Here is a 24,565-nt window from a genome sequence, read left to right as displayed (position 1 = left end):
CGGGTGTCCGGTCGGGTCACGTCGATGTTTCTGATGAATGCTGGGCTGCTTTTTTTTTCTTTATTGTTATTTCATCTCCCTGGGCCCCGTATGTGTGAGAGATTGGGCTGTCAGCGGTACAGGCAACCCGCTCTTCAGCAAATGGACAATAGTAAAGTGCATGATAAAAGCAAGGAACATAAAGCGGAATTTATACACTGAATTTAAAACTTTTTAAAGGTGAAAATAAAATGGAAATTTTGAGATATATGATGGATAAAACTTTGCACTGGTAGTTAAAAACAGCAATAATAAAAGGTAATATGAAATACAATAAGCTCACATTTCCGAAACATTGATAAGTTAAATATGCACTTTCCTGTCATTAGAAACTGGAAGGACACGCCACGGTATAGAAAATCAGTTGTTGAAGGGGAAAAGGTTGATCAGTGAAGAGGGTAGGAATGTGGTGGTACAAGGATGGAGGACAGCTGCATTGCAGCCATGGGACAGGAGTGATTTTTGGGACGAGGAGGTGGTAGAGTAGAGGGGGTGACACTAATAGTTCTTGGGGAAAAGTGGGGTGGGGACATAAAGGCAGAAAGGAGGAAAAGGGGGTAAGGATATTTGGGGAGGGGAGGGAAAGGAAACCCTGACAAAGCTGCGCTGCTTCTCTCAGCGTCCTTTACAGGCTGGCCGTTACAGCCTCCACCACCTCGCTCCGCTCGCTGTCCGAGCGGCCGCGCTGTGGCGGTGGTGGGGGAAGCGGCGCCTCGGTCCACTCTCTGGCCTGCACTGCCCGCGACACCGCCGTCGCACGCAGTTGCCACAGTACGGGAACACCTCTTCCTTTCCAGGTTCAGTACAGGGTTCCACTTCTGATTGATTTGTAGGTCACTGTATTTATTAATTAGACCATCTCGCAGTCTGATTTCGATGACCTCCTTTAATTACGCAATCCCAGAAGGAGGAGGATCGACTAAGAATTTTGTTCTCGTAATCATTAGTATGGCCGATCGCACACCCGAGAAATTAGTGAGACTTTATCTGTGGTCTTGTAAACAAGGCAGCAATCAGAACGATAAATTGCATAACTAATTAGCCACTGTCTGCTGCAGAGATACACTTCTTAATTACAATTAGTGTCTCCATAATAACTGCACGTTTAGTTTATCACTGCCAATGATTAAATAACACTTTGGAGAGGGCTGTCAATGGCCTTGTCGCAGTGGTAATATCGGTTCTCGTCAGAACAGCGAAGTTAAGCGCTTTCGGCTGTTGGCAAGCGAGGCAAATTGAGGAGCTATTTGACTGAGAAATAGCGGCTCCAGTCCGAAAACTGTCAATGGGCGGAAGAGCGGTGTGCTGACAACACGCCCCTCCCTACCTGCATCTAGCGATGCCTCTAGGCCCAGGATGACATGGCGGTCGGTCAGCGCCGTTGGGTCTTCCAAGACCTATTCGGACGGAGTTAGTTACTTATGGAGAGGGCTGTTTCACATAACTGTACGGAGCATGAAATCACTTCCCTACCCTAATAGCAAAGCTCTGAGTTGTAAATCTGTGCAGTACAAGGTGTTGTTGTTGTGGTCGTCAGTCCTGAGACTGGTTTGATGCAGCTCTCCATGCTACTCTATCCTGTGCAAGCTTCTTCATCTCCCAGTATCTACTGCAACCTACATCCTTCTGAATCTGCTTAGTGTATTCATCTCTTGGTCTCCCTCTACGATTTTTACCCTCCACACTGCCCTCCAATGCTAAATTTGTGATCCCTTGATGCCTCAAAACATGTCCTACCAACCGATCCCTTCTTCTAGTCAAGTTGTGCCACAAACTTCTCTTCTCCCCAATCCCATTCAATACCTCCTCATTAGTTACGTGATCTACCCACCTTATCTTCAGCATTCTTCTGTAGCACCACATTTCGAAAGCTTCTATTCTCTTCTTGTCCAAACTAGTTATCGTCCATGTTTCACTTCCATACATGGCTATACTCCATACAAATACTTTCAGAAACGACTTCCTGACACTTAAATCTATACTCGATGTTAACAAATTCCTCTTCTTGAGAAACGCTTTCCTTACCATTGCCAGTCTACATTTTATATCCTCTCTACTTCGACCATCATTGGTTATTTTACTCTCTAAATAGCAAAACTCCTTTACTACTTTAAGTGTCTCATTTCCTAATCTAATTCCCTCAGCATCACCCGACTTAATTTGACTACATTCCATTATCCTTGTTTTGCTTTTGTTGATGTTCATCTTATATCCTCCTTTCAAGACACTGTCCATTCCGTTCAACTGCTCTTCCAAGTCCTTTGCTGTCTCTGACAGTACAAGGTATAGAAAGTCAAGTGTTAGCATATACACTCTTGTATTACACGGCTTAATTTTTCTATGTGTGCACTGATTTTTCATAAGGTATCTCTGTATTCTCCTATCATCGTATGAGAGGCTGTTGAATGGGTGAAGTACTTGCTATCTCTCTATGCACAACTTGACCTGAACCGGGTGATTTAAGATGGAAGATTCTGCACACAAGGTTGATGGCTGTCACAAGGAGGGTGGAGTGTTTTGATATAAGGCGGTTGTGCCTGGCCGGTAGTGTGTCGCTAATAGGTGTTGAGTGGCACGAGGCAGAGGCATTGCCAGAATTGTTTCCCTCTGGCCCACCAGACATGTAGATGCTTGCAGTGAGCGGTTCATGGTCGCTCTCTGTGACATGCGTTGCCTCGTGTGGACAGCGATGTCAGTACAGCGCCTATAAGGTGAACAGCATGGCATGGTGTGGCACAGAATGGGAACATTACAAGCAGTGAACCTTGCTATGTGCAGCAAGGATACCCTCCTGCATTTTGTTTGATTTAAATAAAGTCGGTAGTGTACACCTTTTCCAGTGATATCCTAGACCCACATATTCCTAAATAAGTAGATCAGGCTACCTTGTATTGTCATGTATTGTATTGTATGCAACTGAGGACATATAAAGGACGGAGAGGCTTCGTCCCTGCCATAGCCCTCAGTGGTTCATAACCCCACAAGAGGCTACAGCAGTCCACTTACCCCACTGCCGCCCCACACCAAACCTTGGGTTATTGTGCGATTCGGCCCCCAGTGGACCCCCCCCCTTCCCCCCCCCCCCTTCCCCCCCCCCTGGAACGTCTCACACCAGACGAGTGTAACCCAGATGTGTGTGTGTGTGGTAGAGTAATTATGGTGTACGCGTATGTGGAGAAAGTGCGCTGCAGTCGCCGACATAGTGTACTGAGCGGAATAAGGGAAACTAGCCCACACTCACCGAGGAAGATGGAAAACCGCCTTAAAAACCATCCACAGGCTGGCCGGTACTCCTTTACACCCGGAAAGCAGTGCGTTAGACCGCTAACCGGGCGGGCGGGTCTCATGCTACCTTACTTGCATTTTTTTAAATTTTATGTCATTTTATCTCATCACAGGGCAACATGTTTCTTTTGAAAACAATATTGTTACGTAAATGTCATAAACGTTTAATACGCTGGAATTTTTTTATTATAATTTCTCGACTTAGCAGAACTTTGGCAATGTCTGCAGCATGTCTTCTAACATAAAACCGAGGCATAAATGCCACAAATGTTTCTAAATAAATAGTCTATGGCGTCTTACTAGCATTTTTCTAATTTTTAAATATGACATCATACAACAGCAAATGTATCCAGCGCCTTGGTGCCCCTCAGCCGGTTTTTTTATCATAAATTTTAATAACTGGGTAATAAATTAGGTTCATAAATTATAGTAACTGGGTAATAAATTACTTCATAATTCTGGAAATTATGCAGGCTTGGCCTGAATTCCTCAGCCAACAGGCAACACCCCATCTACCATTATAAATTTCCAGTCATTATACCTCTCACCACTGGGCTAGAAGGTAGGGGACGGGGCTAGGTGCAGGGCATGGCCATGACTTTGACCTCGACATTGGTGGAGGTCTGACAACACTGCAACAAAATAACAGAAGCACATGGTTCCACAGCTCAAAGGGCGACTACTACTAGTGAGAATGTTACTGCCACAAGTGTCATGAAATACGCTCCTGGAAATTGAAATAAGAACACCGTGAATTCATTGTCCCAGGAAGGGGAAACTTTATTGACACATTCCTGGGGTCAGATACATCACATGATCACACTGACAGAACCACAGGCACATAGACACAGGCAACAGAGCATGCACAATGTCGGCACTAGTACAGTGTATATCCACCTTTCGCAGCAATGCAGGCTGCTATTCTCCCATGGAGACGATCGTAGAGATGCTGGATGTAGTCCTGTGGAACGGCTTGCCATGCCATTTCCACCTGGCGCCTCAGTTGGACCAGCGCTCGTGCTGGACGTGCAGACCGCGTGAGACGACGCTTCATCCAGTCCCAAACATGCTCAATGGGGGACAGATCCGGAGATCTTGCTGGCCAGGGTAGTTGACTTACACCTTCTAGAGCACGTTGGGTGGCACGGGATACATGCGGACGTGCATTGTCCTGTTGGAACAGCAAGTTCCCTTGCCGGTCTAGGAATGGTAGAACGATGGGTTCGATGACGGTTTGGATGTACCGTGCACTATTCAGTGTCCCCTCGACGATCACCAGTGGTGTACGGCCAGTGTAGGAGATCGCTCCCCACACCACGATGCCGGGTGTTGGCCCTGTGTGCCTCGGTCGTATGCAGTCCTGATTGTGGCGCTCACCTGCACGGCGCCAAACACGCATACGACCATCATTGGCACCAAGGCAGAAGCGACTCTCATCGCTGAAGACGACACGTCTCCATTCGTCCCTCCATTCACGCCTGTCGCGACACCACTGGAGGCGGGCTGCACGATGTTTGGGCGTGAGCGGAAGACGGCCTAACGGTGTGCGGGACCGTAGCCCAGCTTCATGGAGACGGTTGCGAATGGTCCTCGCCGATACCCCAGGAGCAACAGTGTCCCTAATTTGCTGGGAAGTGGCGGTGCGGTCCCCTACGGCACTGCGTAGGATCCTACGGTCTTGGCGTGCATCCGTGCGTCGCTGCGGTCCGGTCCCAGGTCGACGGGCACGTGCACCTTCCGCCGACCACTGGCGACAACATCGATGTACTGTGGAGACCTCACGCCCCACGTGTTGAGCAATTCGGCGGTACGTCCACCCGGCCTCCCGCATGCCCACTATACGCCCTCGCTCAAAGTCCGTCAACTGCACATACGGTTCACGTCCACGCTGTCGCGGCATGCTACCAGTGTTAAAGACTGCGATGGAGCTCCGTATGCCACGGCAAACTGGCTGACACTGACGGCGGCGGTGCACAAATGCTGCGCAGCTAGCGCCATTCGACGGCCAACACCGCGGTTCCTGGTGTGTCCGCTGTGCCGTGCGTGTGATCATTGCTTGTACAGCCCTCTCGCAGTGTCCGGAGCAAGTATGGTGGGTCTGACACACCGGTGTCAATGTGTTCTTTTTTCCATTTCCAGGAGTGTATTTCTTGGCTGGAACTGTTTATGAGCTTTGGTAATTTTTAGCACTTGGCTCAGAGTGGGATCAGATTCCTCAAAGCTTTCGTCCTAACATTTCTGTCAGGAGTTAGAAATATAATAATATCACGGATTAATGGTTCTGAACATGGTCAACACACTGTTTACAGGAAAAACAATCACACCTACTTGCTAAGCATTGCTAGTCAGCAGTTCAAGCTGAATATGTTTCCTTATGCAAATTTGAGCCCAGCTACAGCTGAGTTTGGTGCCTGTAATAGTCAGACAGCAAACCATAAAGTTCAGGAAACTCCAAACTACTGGGACCTGAGAGTGGGCGTAGCTCTTACACCATATTTTACAGTTTACTAGAAGGCAGTAAAACTACACTCTGACGTTTAGGATCATTTATTTAACTTGTCTTGCAGGAAAGACTAAAACTCTGTTTTTCCTTATCGAAACAAGGGAATGATTGAGGGAGGTAACAATGCTGCAGCCGCAGACATGTCACCAGTTTTCTGAGAAATTTGATGCGCCCACCACGAATTCCTCTCCCGTGATAATCTATTTATCTGTGAGCAAATTTGAGCAATGTATAACCTCAGTTATTTGCTGGATGTATTCTAGTTTCTATCTTCCTCGATAGTTTTTACCCTGTGCAGTTGCTTCTAGTAGCAGGGAAGTTATTTCTTGGCGTCTTCAACACATGTTCTATCATCCTGTTCCTTCTTCTTCTCAATATTTTCCATATATTCCTTTCATTGCCGATCTGCAAAGAGCAACTTCATTCCTAACCTTGTTATTCCACCTAATTTTTAAGATTCTTCTGTAGCGCCACATCTTAAATGCTTACATTCTTTTCTGTCTTCTCATGTTTTCCACATTTCACTACCTTAGAATGCTGTGCTGCAAACGTACATTCGCAGAAATTTCTTCCTCAAATTAAAACTTACGTTTGGCGTTAGCAAACTTCTCTTGGCCAGGAATTCCCTTTTTTCCAATGCCAGTCTGCTTTTGACGTCCTCCTTGCTCCGTCCGTCGTGAGTTATTTTATTGCTTAGGCAACAAAATTCCTTAATTCATCTACTTCGTGATCATCACTCCTAACGTGAAGTTTCTCACTATTCTCGTTTCTACTACTTCTCGTTACTTTTGTCTTTCTTCGATTTACTCTCAATCCATATTGTGTACTAATTAGACTGTTCATTCCATTCAATAGATCCTATATTTCTAGCATTATCATCAGCGAATGCGATCATTGATATCCGTTCATCTTGAATTTTAATTCCACTCTTGAGCCATTCTTTTATTTCTGTCACTGCTTCTTCGGTGTATAGATTGAGCAGAAGGCGCCAAACACACTCCTTTCTTGCTCCGTCTTTAAACCGAGAACTTCGTTGTTGGTCTTCAACTCTTATCGTTCTCTTTTGGTTCTTATACATATTATATATTAACCGTCTTTCCCTATTGCATACCTCTGTTTTTCGCAGAATTACGAAGATATTGCACGATTTCACATTGTCGAACACTTCTTCCAGGCCGATACATCGTATGAACGTATCTCGATTTTTCTTGAGTCTTGGTTCCATTACCAACCATAACGTCAAAACTGCCTCCCCCGTGCCTTTACATTTCCTAAAGCCAAAGTGTTCGACATTTGACAGATCCTCAATTTTCTTTTGCATTCCTCTGTATATCATTCTTGCAGCCACTTGGATGCATGAGCTGTTAAGCTAATTGTGCGATAATTCGCCCACTTATGGGCTGTTGCAATCGTCGGAATTGTGTGGAAAATGTTTTCCCGAATGTCAAATGGTAAACCGTCAAATTCATATACTCTGCTCATGAACGAGAGTAGTCGTTTTCTTGCCACTTTCCACAATGATTTTAGAAATTGTCATGGGATCTTACCTATCCCTTCTCCCTTATCAGATGTTAAGTCTCTCAAAGTGTTTTTAAATTCTGATTCTAATACTGGATCCTGTATCTGTCTTGTGTTGATTCCTGTTTGTTCTTCCTTCACGTCATCAGACAAGTCTCCCCACTCACAAAGGCCTTCAATGTACTCTTTCCACCTATCACTCTCTCCTATGCATTTAACAGTGGATTCTCATTGCACTCTTGATGTATTGTATGGGACTGGGGACCTAAAAACGACGGAGAGGCTTCGTCCGCACCACAGCCCTCAGTGGTTCAGAACCCCACAATAGACTAAAGCAGTCCACTCACCCCACCGCCGCCCCACACCGAACCCTGGGTTATTATTCGGCCCCCAGTGGAGTCCGCCCCCCCCCCTTTCCCCTACGCCTCCCCCCCCCCCCCCCGGGAACGGCTCACACCAGACAAGTGTAACCCTAATGTTTGCGTGGTAGAGTAATTATGGTGTACGCGTACGTGGAGAAAGTGTTTGCGCAGCAATCGCCGACATTGTGTAACCGAGGCGGAATAAGGGGAACCAGCCCGCATTCGCCGAGGCAGATGGAAAACCGCCTTAAAAACCATCCACAGACTGGCCGACACACAGGAGCTCGACACTATTCCGCCGGGCGGGCACTCTTGATGTTACTACCCTTGCTTTTAATTTCACGGAAGGTTGCTTTGACTTTTCTGTGTGCTGAATCAGTCCTTCCGACAATCGTATTTTTTTTTCGATTTCTTCACATTTTTCATGCAGGCATTTTGCTCTAGCTTACCTACAATTCTTATTTACTTCATTCCTAAGAGACTTGTATTTCCTGAATTTTTCCGGATCATTTTTGTACTTCCTTCTTTCATCGATCAACTGAAGTAGTTGCCCGTGGTTTTCCCACAGTTCCCTTCTTTGTAACAATGTTTTCCTTTCCAAACTCTGTGATTGCCCTTTTTGAGATGCTCGTTCCCCTTCAACTTAACTGGCTACTTAGCTATTTCTTCTCACAATACTGGTAGCCTAGGAGAAGTTCATGCATATCTCGTCATTACTTAGTACTTCCGATTCCCACTCATTTGCGCACTGGTTCTTTCTGACTAATCTCTTAACTTGAGCGTACTCTTCGTCACTACTAAATTGTGATCGCAGTCTACATCTGCTCCTAGGTATGCCTTACAGTTATTTCATTTCAGAACTCAAATATTCCCGACCTTTTTCGTGGATATCTCCGTTCCTTGTGACTCTTGAACAGAGTATTCATTATTACTACATGAAATTTATTGCAGAACTGAATTAATCTTCCTCCTTTCTCATTCCTAGTACCAAGCCCATATTATCAGTGGCCGAGCGGTTCTAGACGCTACAGTCTGGAACCACGCGACCGCTACGGTCGAAGGTTCGAATCCTACCTCGGGCATGGATGTGTGTGATGTCCTTAGGTTAGTTAGGTTTAAGTAGTTCTAAGTTCTATGGGACTGATGATCTCCGATGTTGGGTCCCGTAGTGCTCAGAGCCATTAGAACCAACCACATTATCACATAACCCTTTCTCCTACTCCTTTCCCTACAATCGCACTCCAGTCTCCGATGACTATTAGGTTTTTATCTCCCCTTACGTGCTAAATTAGCCGTTCAATATCCTCTTATACCTTGTCTGTCTCTTCATCTCAAGCTTGCGACGTTGGCATTTAGACGTGAAATTTCGTTATCTGTGTTGGTTTGCTGTCGCGAATGGTGAGTACAACCCTCTCATTGAGCTGTTCACAGTAACTCACTCTCTGCTTTACCTCCCTATTCATAAAGAATCCTACTCCAGTTATACTATTTTCTGCTGCTGTTGACATTACCCTATGCTCATCTGACCAGATATCTTTGTCTTCTTTCCATTTCACTTCACTGACCCCACTATATCTAGACAGAGCCTCAGTATTTCAATTTTCAAATTTTCTACCTTCTCTAACACGTTCAAACTCCTGACATCCCAAGCCCTGGCTCGTAGAGCGTTATCCTTTCGTTGCTTATTCAATCTGTTAGATGATAATATTCGTTAACTATTTTGACCTATTAACATTATATTAACAATATACGTTTAAAGAGGTACTGATCTTTAAGTAGATTCCACGACCAGAAAATATGCTTTAGCAGATTATTGGCAATATCAATGCGTTTTCCATAACGTGTAATACGTACTTTATGGCCGCCAAAATAAAAATTTAAAGAATGCAAGTTTCGTTAACTTCTATCCAAAGTATAATTTTTAAAGAGATAATGATATACAGGGTGAGTCACCTAACGTTACCGCTGGATATATTTCGTAAACCACATCAAATACTGACGAACCGATTCCACAGACCGAACGTGAGGAGAGGGGCTAGTGTAATTGTTTAATACAAACCATACAAAAATGCACGGAAGTATGTTTTTTAACACAAATCTACGTTTTTTTTTAAATGGAACCACGTTAGTTTTGTTAGCACATCTGAACATATAAACAAATACGTAATCAGTGCCGTTTGTTGCATTGTAAAATGTTAATTACATCCGCAGATATTGTAACCTAAAGTTGACGCTTGAAACCTCCGACGTTCAGTTGCGTGTTGTAACAAACACGGGCCACGGTCGGCGAGCAGCATCTGCAGGGACACGTTTACGATGACGACCGTGTTTACGAGTGTGGCTGTAGTGCACTGTTGTGGTTTGGTCTACCTGTCGCAGTGTCCGCATGTAGCGCTTGCTGCTATTGTTATTCTGCATTCGTCTCCGCACGCAGACCAACTGTAGCACACCGTGTTACCAGACGTCTGTGATAGTGTAGTGTTGTAGGAACTGTGACCATGGTGTATTCGAACTCTGAAAAGGCGGAGATGATACTCATCTATGGCGAGTGTCGACGAAATGCAGCTGAAGCCTGCAGGGTGTATGCAGAACGGTACCCGTACAGAGAGCCGCACATTGCAAAACATCTACCGCCAACTGTATGCAACAGGTATGGTCGTAGCACCCAAACGGGTCCGTAACAGGCCCGTCACAGGAAAAGCGGGTGCAGTTGGTGTGTTAGCTGCTGTTGCCATGAACTCACACATGAGTACACGGGACATTGCGAGAGCCGGTGGACTGAGTCAAAGTAGTGTCATGCGCATACTGCATCGTCACCGCTTTCACCCGTTTCATGTGTCGCTACATCAGCAATTACATGGTGATGACTTTAATCATCGAGTGCAATTCTGTCAATGGGCATTAACAGAGAATGCGTTGCAGTTCTACCTGTTTACCGATGATGCGGGTTTCACAACCACGGGGCAGTGAATCTACGGAACATGCATTACTGGTCCGTGGGCAATCCTCGCTGGCTCAGACAGATAGAGCGGCAGCGACCGTGGACTGTAACAGCTGCAACATACATCGCGTTTCAACAGAATGATCTGCCAACGTTGCTCGAAAATATCCCACTGGAAACGCGTCGACGTATGTGGTATCAGCATGATGGTGCACCTACACATTCCGCAATTAACACTAGGCTGACCCTTGACAGGATGTTCGACGGGCGTTTCATAGGACGTGGAGGACGCATAAATTGGCCAGCCCGTTCTCCTGATCTTACACCTCTGGACTTCTTTCTGTGGGGTACATTAAAGGAGAATGTGTACCGTGATGTGCCTACAACCCCAGAGGATATGAAACAACGTATTGTGGCAGCCTCCGGCCACATTACACCAGATGTACTGCGGCGTGTACGACATTCATTACGCCAGAGATTGCAATTGTGTGCAGCAAATGATGGCCACCACATTGGACATCTATTGGCCTGACATGTTGGGACACACTCTATTCCACTCCGTAATTGAAAACGGAAACCACGTGTGTACGTGTACCTCACCCCTCATGGTAATGTACACGTGCGTCAGTGAAAAAGACCAATAAAAAGGTGTTAGCATGTGGACGTCATGTGCTGTTCCAGTCTCTTCTGTAACTAAGGTCCATCACCGTTCCCTTTGGATCCCTACGTAATTCGGTGCTCTCCGATACACACGATCGAACAGCGGAGGAGTGGTACTCAAGCGTCAACTTTAGGTTACAATATCTCCGGATGTAATTAACATTTTACAATGCAACAAACGGCACTGATTACGTATTTGTTTATATGTTCAGATGTGCTAACAAAACTAAAGGGGTTCCATTTAAAAAACCGTAGGTTTGTGTTAAAAAACATACTTCCCTGCATTTTTGTATGGTTTGTATTAACCAATTACACTAGCCCCTCTCCTCACGTTCGGCCTGTGGAATCGATTCGTCAGTATTTGATGTGGTTTACGAAATATATACAGCGGTAATGTTAGGTGACTCATCCTGTATAAGTAAGGTTCTGAAACAGAAAAAATTGAATATGCCATTCATTGTGGAAAGTGACATTTACTATTAGGTCTTAAGTTATTGTTTTAAGTTGTTCTGGAAATAAAAACAATAATTTTTATATATTAAGTTACGGGCTAGATTGCAATATTTCCAAAAGGTGGATATGAGTACCTCCACCCCTGTGTATTGCAAGGGTTACGGGTTCTCGTGTTAAATGTAATTAACTGTATCTGATTACCCCTTGGGGCGCAAGTAACAAGTGGAAGCATTAATCATTTCAGCCTTCTCTGAGAGAAAATTTTATTTAGTGTCTATCACTGTCATTACTACCGAATTTCATCGCAGAATACTCACCGTGCCTCTTACAAAAGGCATTCCGTTTGAAGAAGGTGACAGACAGGGAAATAACTGGGGAAAGCGATTGCACCCCTCTGAGTCGTAGCGTTAAGCGCAGCAGAATAAAGTGCTCCGCTGGCTGGTGTTTTGTTATTCCGTTACGCTCCCGTTTCCTTCGTGAATGAAGAAGACACAGAAGATGGCATCGTAACTGCATTCCGCTCGACGCCCTTAGAAAAGCTCAGGCGACGGGCTCCCTCTGATGGGCGAGCCAAGGAAAGGAGAGAGAGTGGTTTTTCTTTTTCACACTTGGGCCATCAGCCTTTCAGTTCCTTTCCTTGCTAACACGTGCCAAGCGTTCAGCCGTAATAATAACGCCGGCGGACACTCTGAAAGTAAAGGAACACCAAAGTCGTGCCCTGGGCCTGAATTTGTTTAGAAACAGAGATGTATTTGTTCTGACGCAAATAGAGCATTAGATAACCGGTAACTCGAGACATCGATCTTTCTAGAAGAAGCTGAAAAAGATCTTTGGTTTGAATTTAGTTTAGTTTGGCAGGTTTTGAATGGCTGATAAAAGGAATATATCGAAAAACAGAACGTTTATTATTAGGTGTGAGATGATCAATCTCGTAGACTGATTAGTCTGTTAAGTACCAAATTTGGTTAAAGAACTGTACTACAGTCACTATCGACAAATATTTAATGTCTACCAGCTTCAGAATTATGCTCTGCCTTCAAGTGATTGTGTAAATAACATCAACGCTACCTTAATATCGGTGTAAAATATATGTAAAAATAACACTCACTGGAAATAAAATTCGTATTTACAAATCACTTGGTGAATGGGGCAACCACATCTATAGAAATCCATCTGAACAATAAAGGCTAAGACATATCTTCGCAATATCCTTTCTTCCAGGAGTACTGGTCCTGCAGCTTTCACAGGAGAACCGTGAATTCTGGAAGGCAGGAGATGAGATACTGCCAAGTATACGTCTTTGAGGACGGGTCGTGTGCAGCTCGTGGGTAGCTCACTCGATAGAGAACGTCCCGCTAAAGGCAAAGGTGCAGAACTCGAGTTTCTGTCCGGCATACAGTTTTAATTTGCAAGGAAGTTTCGCATCAGCACACACGCCGCTGCAGGATTTACTGTGACGTCAGTGATGTGAAAGTAAATCAACGGAAGGATAGTTACCCAAAAAAGTCAACACATATAAAAACGGCAGCATATTCACAGTGTGCATTCCATTCAATTTGGTTTTCAAATTAAACTGTTCTTTATGTTTTGACAGGTAGTTGGTGCATATAAGCCCGGAAATATGCAAAGATATGCTGTTGGAAAAGGATACAAGTGAAGGCGATACTTCTACGAGGATCACTCCAAAAAAAATGCACACTATTTTTTTTTTAAATCCATCTTTTATTCTACATGTTTGAAAGTTTTACAGTGTGTAGATATATCCCTCAGGAACAATATTTTCATTTTTCCACATAATTTCTATCCCTCTCAACTGCCTTACGCCATCTTAGAACCAGCACCTATATACCCGCACGGTAAAATTCTGGACCAACCTGTTGAAGCCACTGTTTGGCAGCGTGCACAAGGGAGTCATCATCATCAAACGTTGTTCCACGAAGAGAGTCTTTTATTGTCCCAAAGAGATGATAGTCACATGGAGCTAGGTCAGGACTGTAACGTGGGTGTTTCAGTGTTGTCCATCCGAGTTTTGTTATCGCTTCCATGGTTTTTTGACTGACATGTGGCCGTGCATTGTCATGCAACAGCAAAACACCCTGCTTTTTCCGATGTGGTCGACCACGACTCAGTCGACCTTGGAGTTTCTTCTGTGTCGTCACATATGCATCAGAATTTATGGTGGTTCCACTTGGCATGATGTCCACAAGCAAGAGTCCTACAGAATCGAAAAACACTGTAGCCATAACTTTTCCAGCAGAAGGTGTGGTTTTGAATTTTTTTTTTCTTGGCTGAATTTGCATGATGCCACTCCATTGATTGCCTCTTCATCTCTGGTGAAAACTGATGGAGCCATGTTTCATCACCTGTCACAATTCTTCCAAGAAATTCATCTCCACCATTCTCGTGCTGTTCCAAAAGTTTGCTGCATACCGTTTTTCTTGTTTCTTTGTGAGCCACTGTCAACTCCTGGGAACCCCCTGGCACAAACCTTTTTTAACGCCAACACTTTCAGTTTTCTGCAAACACTTCCTTCCCCTATCCCAACGTAGTGTGACAATTCGTTCACTTTGATGCGTCTGTCAGCAGTCACAATTCGTTAACTCTATGCACATTGTCTGGAGTGTATGCAGTACGAGGCCTGCCGCTGCGAGGACAATCCTCAATATTGCCGTGCCCACTTTCATCACATAACCTGATTGCCTACTGACTAACTGCATTTCGATCGACAGCAGCATCTCCATACACCTTTTTCAACCTCTTGTGGATGTTTCCCACTGTCTCGTTTTCATAGCACAGGAATTCTATGTCGTTTCTGACGAACGTCAAGTGTAGCAGCCATCTTGAAGACATGCTGTGACGGCGCCACTCACGGGAACAGGTTGAACTAAGTTTGAAAACAAGCGAGAAGGATGTATCTACACATGGTAAAACTTTCACACATGCAGAATGAAAACTGTATTTTTACAAAAATAGTGTGCATTTCTTTTGGAGTGACCCTCGTATATAAAAAAATTAAGAGTTTTAATGAATTCATGGCTTCAGTGGCCTAAATGAAAAAGATGAATGACAGACGAATTGGTGCCACCACCGTAGTAAGCACACCATCCTGATGAAGGCCACTTTTAACAACAACTGAAACGCTGGTCTGTATAACAACACAATGATTGTACCAATAGGAAAATTCTGTTCAGAACAGTATAATAATGCGTGGCAGATGGCGCGACGCTGTTTATCTTCAAGAGACGAAATTCCATTTCTGCCAACACACACATACAGAACAATAGAAAACTATCCTAGTTGTCAGAACTGTTAGTTCTGTCCTCAGTAAGGGAAAGGGTTTGTAGTGAGGAGGGTTAGAAAGGAGAGGCAGGTCACGGGTACACCAGGATAAGGAAACCGCGACGTCTGCCGCATTGCCGCCCTGGAAGACGTCGTCATTTTCAAGTAATTTATGTCACAGACGGGCTATCTCTGTATGTGTATTCTTATGTAAATTGTCAAATGCGTGTTGTATAAGTTAGTATTCTAATTAATATCGGAAGTACATTCCTCGATTAGTTCGATTGTCCAGAAGAAATCTGCAATTCCGTTAGCGTTAGATTTTATGCCTGTTGCCACAGATTTCCCACACAGCCAGCAAAGGCCTGTTATTTTAGACATTGGTGTCACTATACCCCTGATACGGTCCTTCCCTCGACCTAGATGGAATTTCCAAAAAGCTGACTGGGATAAGTATTCAGCGGACCTTGATAAAAGCATCCGGTTTATACCGTCACTACCTAAATGCTACGATCGTTTCAGGAAAGCTATAATTACCACAGCTAAAAAACACATTCCTAGGGGGTTTCGAAAAGAATACATCCCAGGATGGGATGCAAAATGCCATCAGTTATATGAGGATTTTACTAGTAGTGGTGACCAAGAAATAGCTGATGACCTCCTCCACAATCTAGATTCCGCAAGAAGACAACGATGGACTGAAGCAACTGAAAGAATGAATTTCACTCAATCAAGCAGGAAGGCATGGAGTTCGTTACGTAAACTCGGAGGTACGACAAGACCAGCCAAAAAAATCCAACCATAACACCAGAGAAAATTGCAAATAACGTTGTCGAAATGTCAACAGCTCCGAGAGACAAACCACATACCAGGATGATTAAGCGCGAACTCAGAACACTAAAAAAGAATACTCCAAATATATCAGAGTTTTCCAGACCATTCATTGAGGATGATGTCATTACTGCCCTCAAGGATATGAAACCGGGCAAAGCCCCAGGTATTGACAACATACATCCAGAATTTCTAACCTACGCTGGAAAGAACGTAGTCAAATGGCTGGCAAATTTCTTTTCGAACATTTTGACTACAAACCATCTCCCTAGAGAATTCAAAAAGGCAAGAATAATAGCTTTGCTGAAACCAGGGAAACCAGCAGACCAACCGCTAAGCTACAGACCAATAGCACTTCTTAGCTGTACATACAAACTCCTCGAACGACTTGTCCATAATCGAATTAGCGGCATCATTATAGAGAACTTACCTATAGAAAAGGCAGGCTTCAGACCTGGCCGTAGTTGCTGTGACCAAGTTCTGGCATTAACATCCTACATAGAGGCTGGCTTTCAACAGAAATTGAAAACAAGTGCTGTATTTCTAGACTTAACATCTGCATATGATACTGTTTGGAGAGATGGAATAATTTACAAACTCTTAAGAGTGATTCCTTGCCAGATTTTAACATCCTTAATACATAATATGTTGAGTAACAGAACCTTCCAGGTCACCCTAAACGGAAAGACAAGCAAAACAAAACTTATTAACAACGGACTACTGCAAGGTTCCGTATTGGCCCCTCTTCTGTTTAACCTCTATATAGCAGATCTCCCAAACACAAAGTCAAGAAAATTTTGCTATGCGGATGACATAGCACTGGCTACCAGAGATAAGTATCTCTTCAATACAGAGGAAGTCCTTAATAATGACGTCGAAATAAAATACAATTATTTCAAGAAATGGAGACTCAAGCCAAACCTAACAAAACTGAAGTATCTACATTCCATCTTAATAACAAAATGGCAAATGAAATTATTAACATAAAACTCGGAAACACCAACCTCAAACATAATAAGTTTCCAAAGTACTTAGGTATAACATTGGATCGCACTCTTTCTTACCGAAAACATCTGGAGAACACCACTGCAAAAATTGGAACACGGAATAACATCATTCAAAAACTTAGCGGTACTACCTGGGGAGCTAACGCAAAAACATTACGCACCTCATCTAACGCCTTAGTGTTCTCTGTGGCTGAGTACTGCGCTCCAGTCTGGATTAATAGCTGTCACACTAAACTTATTGACAGGCAATTAAATAACACAATGAGGTTGATTTCTGGAACCGTTAAATCAACGCCCACGTTCTGGCTACCGGTGCTATGTAATATCCTACCCCCGGACCTGCGTAGAAAAGCGGCCCTACTGCACGAATTCAGAAAGATTGAGACAAAACCAGAACTACCAATTAAAGAAGAATTCTCACAACTGCGAGACACTCGATTGAAATCAAGAAAGCCACCCATACGCACAGCTGAGCAGCTTCAAAATAATAACTATGATCACATGAAACAATGGAGACTAGATTGGAACCAAAAGACAAATGACCAACTACAGACCTGGTTTGAGAGCTATAACTGCAACATCTCTGGAATGGAACTAACACGGAAAACATGGTCCGCATTAAATCGAATACGTACTGGACATGGCAGGTGTGCGGATTAACTACACAAATGGGGAAGAGCGATGTCACCAGAATGCGACTGCGGTGCCCCTAGACAGACGATCCAACACATCCATGGTGAATGCTCCTTACTTGCGAGCATATGCAGGGAACTGGTCCGACTTCCTGGAGGCATCCCCATCGGCGCTAGAATGGATCTCAAACCTCGATATAACCTTTTAACTGACCAATATAAACATAAATTATATTCATGATTGTTATAAGATTTTAATGTCTAACACTTGATGTATTAATGATGCATGTATAGCCATACGCTAAATAAATAAATAAATTTATGCCTGTCCTTTTGAAGTGCCAAGTGAAGCACTTAGCGAGAGAGGTAAGGAGAGAAGGTGAACCTCACTATTGTTACACTAAAGTAAGAGTTGAGAATATTTTCTGAATCCTAATGTTCATATAAAACTTCGAACCATGACTGTCCAGATGACGAATAGTCAACCAAAACCCTTATCGAAATCTTTGTGAATACTGTTTACTTGCTAAAGTATATCCGTTCACTCTGCTGTACATAACAACCATGTGTTACTACACGCTGTAAACCATACCGTTCTTACCGATCACTATACACGTATAAAACAGAGTCTTTCCATGGGAATTGATCCCGAAAGAACAAGGACTGACCAGAATTTTGTAAGGCAAGTGGAAGTAAATAACTAGGACTCATACAGAACACGAGAGAACACATTATTGCTTATTATGATAATACAGACTATATCTTAAGTATGTAAACGTCTATTACCTCCCTGGTTTTCTCGGTGTCATTGATTAAAGATGTACTTCCGGGTGTTCCACGGAGTTTTTTCCATTTTATGCAAAATATTGTATTTTATGTACAATATTTAGACGACTGTATTGCTGTAATGCGTACTCATTGTCTGGACTCCAGGCACAGTCTGATTGAAGTTTAATGAGTGAGTACACATTACAGCAATACTTGCAGCACGTGAAGATGATGTCTGGGACAGTCGTCGAAATATTATGCCTCAAACGGAAACAACAACTCAGCAGAACACCCGGAAGTACGCTATTAATGTAAAAGTTTGTCAGGTTCACTTTTCTATTCAGGTTATATATCGATAAATGTGGTTCCAGGACGCCAGAACAAGGACGATGCAGTGGACTACGGATACCTGCATGGAATTCCTTTTGTATTGGCACGGGCCAGAACGCAATCGATCTGGAGACCTCAGCGGCAAGACGCCAGCAGAACTGGAAGTCGATTTCTCAACGTTAGTCTTTCGCATCCTGGTCAACTAACTGCAAAAGATTGCTGTGCTTTCAGTGGACAAATATCCCTAGGGAAACCTCTTAGTCTCCCATCAGTTATCACCTGAGAGATGATACCACCGCTGATTTACGCCTTTATTCCCAAAATAATTTCTATCCATAGAACATTACAATAGAAATTTGAAAACAACGTTGTTTTACTCGTCCTCCACAACGTGCAGAATTCCATTAAATTACTATTGTACTTCAGCTGAATGATTCTTGCTAAGTTCATTTAAGCAACAAATATCTGCATTTAGTTCCATTAGCAAATATTAAGAGCAAAAGTTATAGTTTAACTGCTACCTTTAACATTGGTTCGCGTTTGAACTAACGACTCATAATCGAGCGAACACCTCGCAGCATGATACTTTTTGGGATTTATGACCATAACATCTAGGAAATGTTGTTTTAAAACATAGGCTGGTGGAAGAACTTTATATTTTAACTGAGCGCTACACGAACATTCAACATAAAAGAAGCTCCGGAAGTTTTAAAGGAAAATGAGATTATAACTACTTCGCGTGCCTTTAATAGTCATGACGTGGTTTCTATGGAGCGTACGCTTCCTGTAATTTGTCACTGAGTACCGCAAATCAAAGAAAACAATTTTCTTTCGTGGAAATTTCAATCCTCCTCATTTTAGAGACTTCACGCCGTTCTTACATTTCCTCTAGTAAGAGGAAGAATAAAGAAGGGAGAGATTTTATATCAGCTAAGAGAAACTGGGTTATTGTAAACACTGACTCAGTGTTTGAATAAAGAAATTAACAGAACCTTGCAAAATTTAAAACAGGATCAGCGAACAGCAATGTGAAACCCATTGCGCCATCATACCAAGCTCATCTCTTAACACACTGACATCGTTTTTGTCACAGGTCGGCAATATGGTGAACGGAAGGTCACAGAAATTTATTTGCGATGTTACAGCAAGTAAACAGCAGGTATTACAGAATCAACCAAAACGGGGTAGTTGAGACACATGTCCCAGAAAACAGGAGCATCTGTGAAAGTGGAAAATACAAAAAGAAAAACTATTTTTACAGATTGATGGGTGTCAGTACACCTTTCATATCCCAATTAGGACGGTTATACGTTACGTTCATAGATGTGATCTAATAAAATGTTGTGCACGGGTTATGGTACGTCCACTGGTGAAACTGAATCGGAATCGTCGAATCTGCCCCTGAAAAACTGTGAAGTAGATAACAGTAGTGAAGAAGAATGAAATCTGCTAACGACTTCGATAACACCTATCAGCATCATTATTGGGTGGCCAAAATTAATTGTAATGTTTCCCTAAGTGATAACGGGTTTCGTGACTCTGTGTTTTCACGCAGTAGCGCTCAGACGATTTTATCGCTGACAATAGACACTGCGATTATAATGAAATTAATATCTCTGTAATTGGATTATCTATGTAATGTAAACGAACAAGGACTCGCAACTTTTTTGCGCTCTCTCTTCCTTTTCAGCTATCGTCTGGTACGGTCATAAAATATATTGCTTCGTCTATGTTACGCAGAGATTGTGTTATTTGCGCTCATTTTACATAATAATAACTATTTAATTTCATTGTGTTTGTTATTACGACTAATCATAACTTTTTTCCTCAGCCTTTTCCATGAATTTGATAATTAAATGTGGCTTACTATGTGTGGAGATGACTGTTAGTGATGATCGCGTATTAACGGCACCAACCACTGCAGTATGGCTGGTTTGCTTTCAGAACAGAAACTGCATTAAATAATAATTTCAAAACAAAATAATAAATAATAATAAAAAAAGCCACAATTGAAATGGCTCCCTTAATACAGGACCTATTTATGTATGTGCATATGTATGTATACGTATCATTGTAATTTTGGTATATTTATGATACACGAAAAACCAATGTAACGTGATACGAGAGAATTTCAACAAGCTGGGTAAAACGAGACGTGGAGTATGGTCCTTAAAACACGACTCGAGACGTTCCTGAAGCCCAGTAAGAAAGGAGGTAAGGACATTGTTTTCCTTTGCCTTGGTGCGCAAAAGTCAGTTACGGAGTGTTAAATTATAAAATACGTTGCTCACAATAGCTTGCAAATTTTTGCTGAATTTTGCAAAACGAAATGTCGACAAGACGGCCGCTTTTTAGAATGACTGAGAACGACGCTAGATTGTTTGATCGTCAATTGATATCCATTAATATTTGCCATGTGTAACTTGATTAGAATTAACTGTCAATTATATTATATTCAATGAAGCGTATCTTTTTTTTTTTTTAAATTCATGGGCTAAGTTGGTAGAAACATTAAAATGGCTACACCGCCCGGAGTAGAGTCAGATGCAGACAGTGACGAGCAAGATAAGACGAGTCACAAAACTCAAAATACTGAATTATCGGCGGGTGAAAATGCACCTACGACCAAACATACTGAAGAACCCACACAGAGTAAAGGTACGTTGTCCAAGACGCGACGCACACTAGCGACTGCGACGGGTCGCTACGTGACGTCAGAAGTTGCCTGCTGGCGCATGCACAGTTCGAGTTTGGGATGCGACGTGCGGCTGTTGCGGCAGCTGTCGCAGCACTGCACCAGTGAGCAGTGTTGCGACGGAAGTCGGACGACACAAAGACGTACGGCTGCCAGAAAGATGTCGAGCCAGTCAAGGAAAACTGAAATGAGCCACTCACAGGATGTGATGCTCTGTGAGCTGGTCTCGCAACATCCTTGCCTTTACGATTTGAAGAACCCTAAATATAGAGACACTATGTTCAGAGACAGAATTTGGGAGGAAATTGGTGCACAGTTGAAACTGGCAGGTGAGTGAAATATATAATATTTTCCCATTATTGCAAATTTTTCAGGCCTGTTATGAAAATCAGTATAATCCATGCAGATGTAGAATTAGAATGATGAAAATGTACTTGAAGGTCAATTTTCGCATTACTCTTTTTTGTGACGATAAAAATTGAAAACGGCAAGTACATTATAAAATGAACAATCTAAAGTACAACGAGAAAGTTACATTTTACAATACCTTCACTTTGAAAGTAAATGGTAGATTGGTGTCTTGATGATATCTTCTAGTTGTGAAAAACCACCACCAGGTTGTTGTGCAGCTTTCTGTAATCAATAGATGTTCGTTTTTGAGGAAGGCGTTTCTCAACAGATTGCGCAAACAGTATGCTGCAATAAGTAATTTGTCACATTCACTTCAATTCATTGGTAGAAGATGGTGCTCAAAAAACTTGTGCCAGAAGTGCACTACTGTTTTACAAGGCCCTTCTGGTCTGACACAGTTCACAATTGAAATTCGTATTTTGTAAATCCTGGAGTCATCTTTTGACTGCAGCTTGGCAAGATTAAATGTTCATGTCATCCATAACGATGTATGCTGTCAGAATATAAGAATATGGAAGTTCATTTGGATGGGAATAAAGAGTCAGTCGGCTATGAAAGTTGCCTTAGCTTGTTCCAAAAGTTTCTGCATGGGAGAAACTGACAAGTATAATTTGGGGAAATTTTGTGAACAAACACGGACATTATTTCTTCCACATTTCTGCCAGTGTATACTGTAGACGTTCAGAATGAAAATTCTAGAGATGTTTAAGGTGTAACCCTATCTTGTTGTCAAGAACTTGAAACAATGCAATTACGCTAGCATGCGCTTATTGTTAATAAACTGATCTTTCATTGGAATTTTAGGTGAAATGTGCAAAAACAGATGGAGGAATATTCGGGACTCGTATCAGAGAAATAAACGAGAAAGAAAGCTTGGAACAGGTTCAGATGCCTCAGCAAAACCAAGAAAATGGGTTCTGCTTGATCACTTGGCTTTAAGAAACCTACATTCCGTGGCATTTTAAATGAAATTGTCAAGAGCATATGGAGAAATATTAGTAACTCATACCGGAGAAATATATGACATAAAATGGTTTCATTAGGTCCAAATGTGTCAGCGAAACAAAACAAATGCATTCTCTATCGTGTGATGACCACACGATTCTCGTTGCGCGTCGACAGAACTGGCGGCTAGTCGCGACGCTCCCGGAGATATATGAGCCCAAATCTCGGAAACGGAGATCGATATCATTCTGATCTCAACTTTAAAAATAATTTCGATATGTTAGTTTCTTTTCATCGGCAACGATGTATGACCTAACGTGAAGCATACGTAAAGTAGCCAGCGACCACATTTTTCACTGTGCACAATTCAAATTTTATGCAGTAGGTTGCTTGTAAATTAAGTATCGGAATAACTGTGACGAATATCGGAAAAATAGACACCTCATTATCAAGCTGTGATGTGAAACTGTAAGATACGCTAACATCAATTTTTTGTGCCTTTTACTTTCCTCACAATTGATAGAGAAGTAATATACAGCGAAAAAAACACACAAAACCGGACGAGACACTTTTCAATTTTTTAAAGTAAAAGGAGAATCTGTATCGAAAAACTAACTCTGGGAGCCGATGTAACTTTGTTGCATTAACATACAGTATTTTTTACAGCAAGAAAATCGGAATTCTTATTTTTCTTATGTATTTGAATCCGCCGACGCCGACCGGAGCTGGGAAACGGCGACGACTCCAGTCGTGTTGCGGCCTTGTCGCCGTCTGCCAGGGTGGGAAAAGAGGAGGGGGCAGCGTCGCAGTCGCAGCCAACTGTCGCGTCTTGCACAACGTAACTTAAATCAGTACATATTAATTTCGCGGAGTTGTTCATATTTTTCAGAGAACAGATGCAAAGTTTACATCGCGCTGTACATGAACTAAATGCACACTTTAGAGAAGTTCAGAAGAATGTAACAGACAGTTTAGATGCAAAACTGCAAACTGCAGTCACTGAAATCAAAACAAGTATGAGTGGTAGTTTAGGCGCAAAACTTCAAAATTTGACTGACAGTTGAAGTAGAAAACTTCAAACTGCGGTCACTGAGATTCAAAATAATATAACCACATTAGTAAACGAAAATTTGAAAGCCATAGCCAATAAGATACAAGAAAATGTTGCCACAGAAATTCGTGACGACCTTGATAGGAAATTCAGTAAAATTGAAAGTAACTTCAAAAATGTTAGTGATGAATTTGACGAAATGCCAAAAAACATACAAGCACTTGCCCGAAGCTGTCAATGATGTAACCAAGCAGATCGTGCAAGTTAATGCAGCACAAAGTACATTAGAAAATTCTAGCTACAAAGGTACAGACACTCGCTATCGAACAGGAGAAATTTGAAGAAGCGAAGTTTCAAGAGAAAGGCAGTCAGTTTACTTTTGTCTTTGTAAATTGGTTGAACATGAAAGATAACCAGTTCTTTGAATGTTTACGAAACGAACTGCCTGTAACCGTAAAGAAAGCGACAAACGAAGCTTTTTCTGCAGCAAACATGTTAGGTTAAAACACCGAACAGGTGGAATCAGACACTGACACAAGAAGTAGACAAATTAAAAAGGGGAGCTTGCAGCGATAAAAAATGCAGCAGGCGTGGCTGATTTACGTGTCAATAAGTTGCCAGAGACGCAGACTGTGACATCTCGAGCAGTGATGTTAATCAGCTGTTCGGCAGCAATGCCCAGTCCGCAACACGTCCACGTATCTTCTGAACAGGGGGTGGCCAGTTCTCTTTCTAACATATTTGTGGAAGAGAGTTTACTAAAATACAGACAATTCCAAAGTTTTACACCGGAACGCAAAATACCATACCCTGTCATTTTTATCAAAAGCTTCCGTGGTATACTACCAAAATCAT

This window comes from Schistocerca cancellata, chromosome 5, assembly GCF_023864275.1.
Source record: "Schistocerca cancellata isolate TAMUIC-IGC-003103 chromosome 5, iqSchCanc2.1, whole genome shotgun sequence".
Lineage (NCBI taxonomy): Eukaryota > Metazoa > Arthropoda > Insecta > Orthoptera > Acrididae > Schistocerca > Schistocerca cancellata.
The sequence above is the reverse complement of the archived record's forward strand: the minus strand, read 5'-3'. Positions refer to the sequence as shown.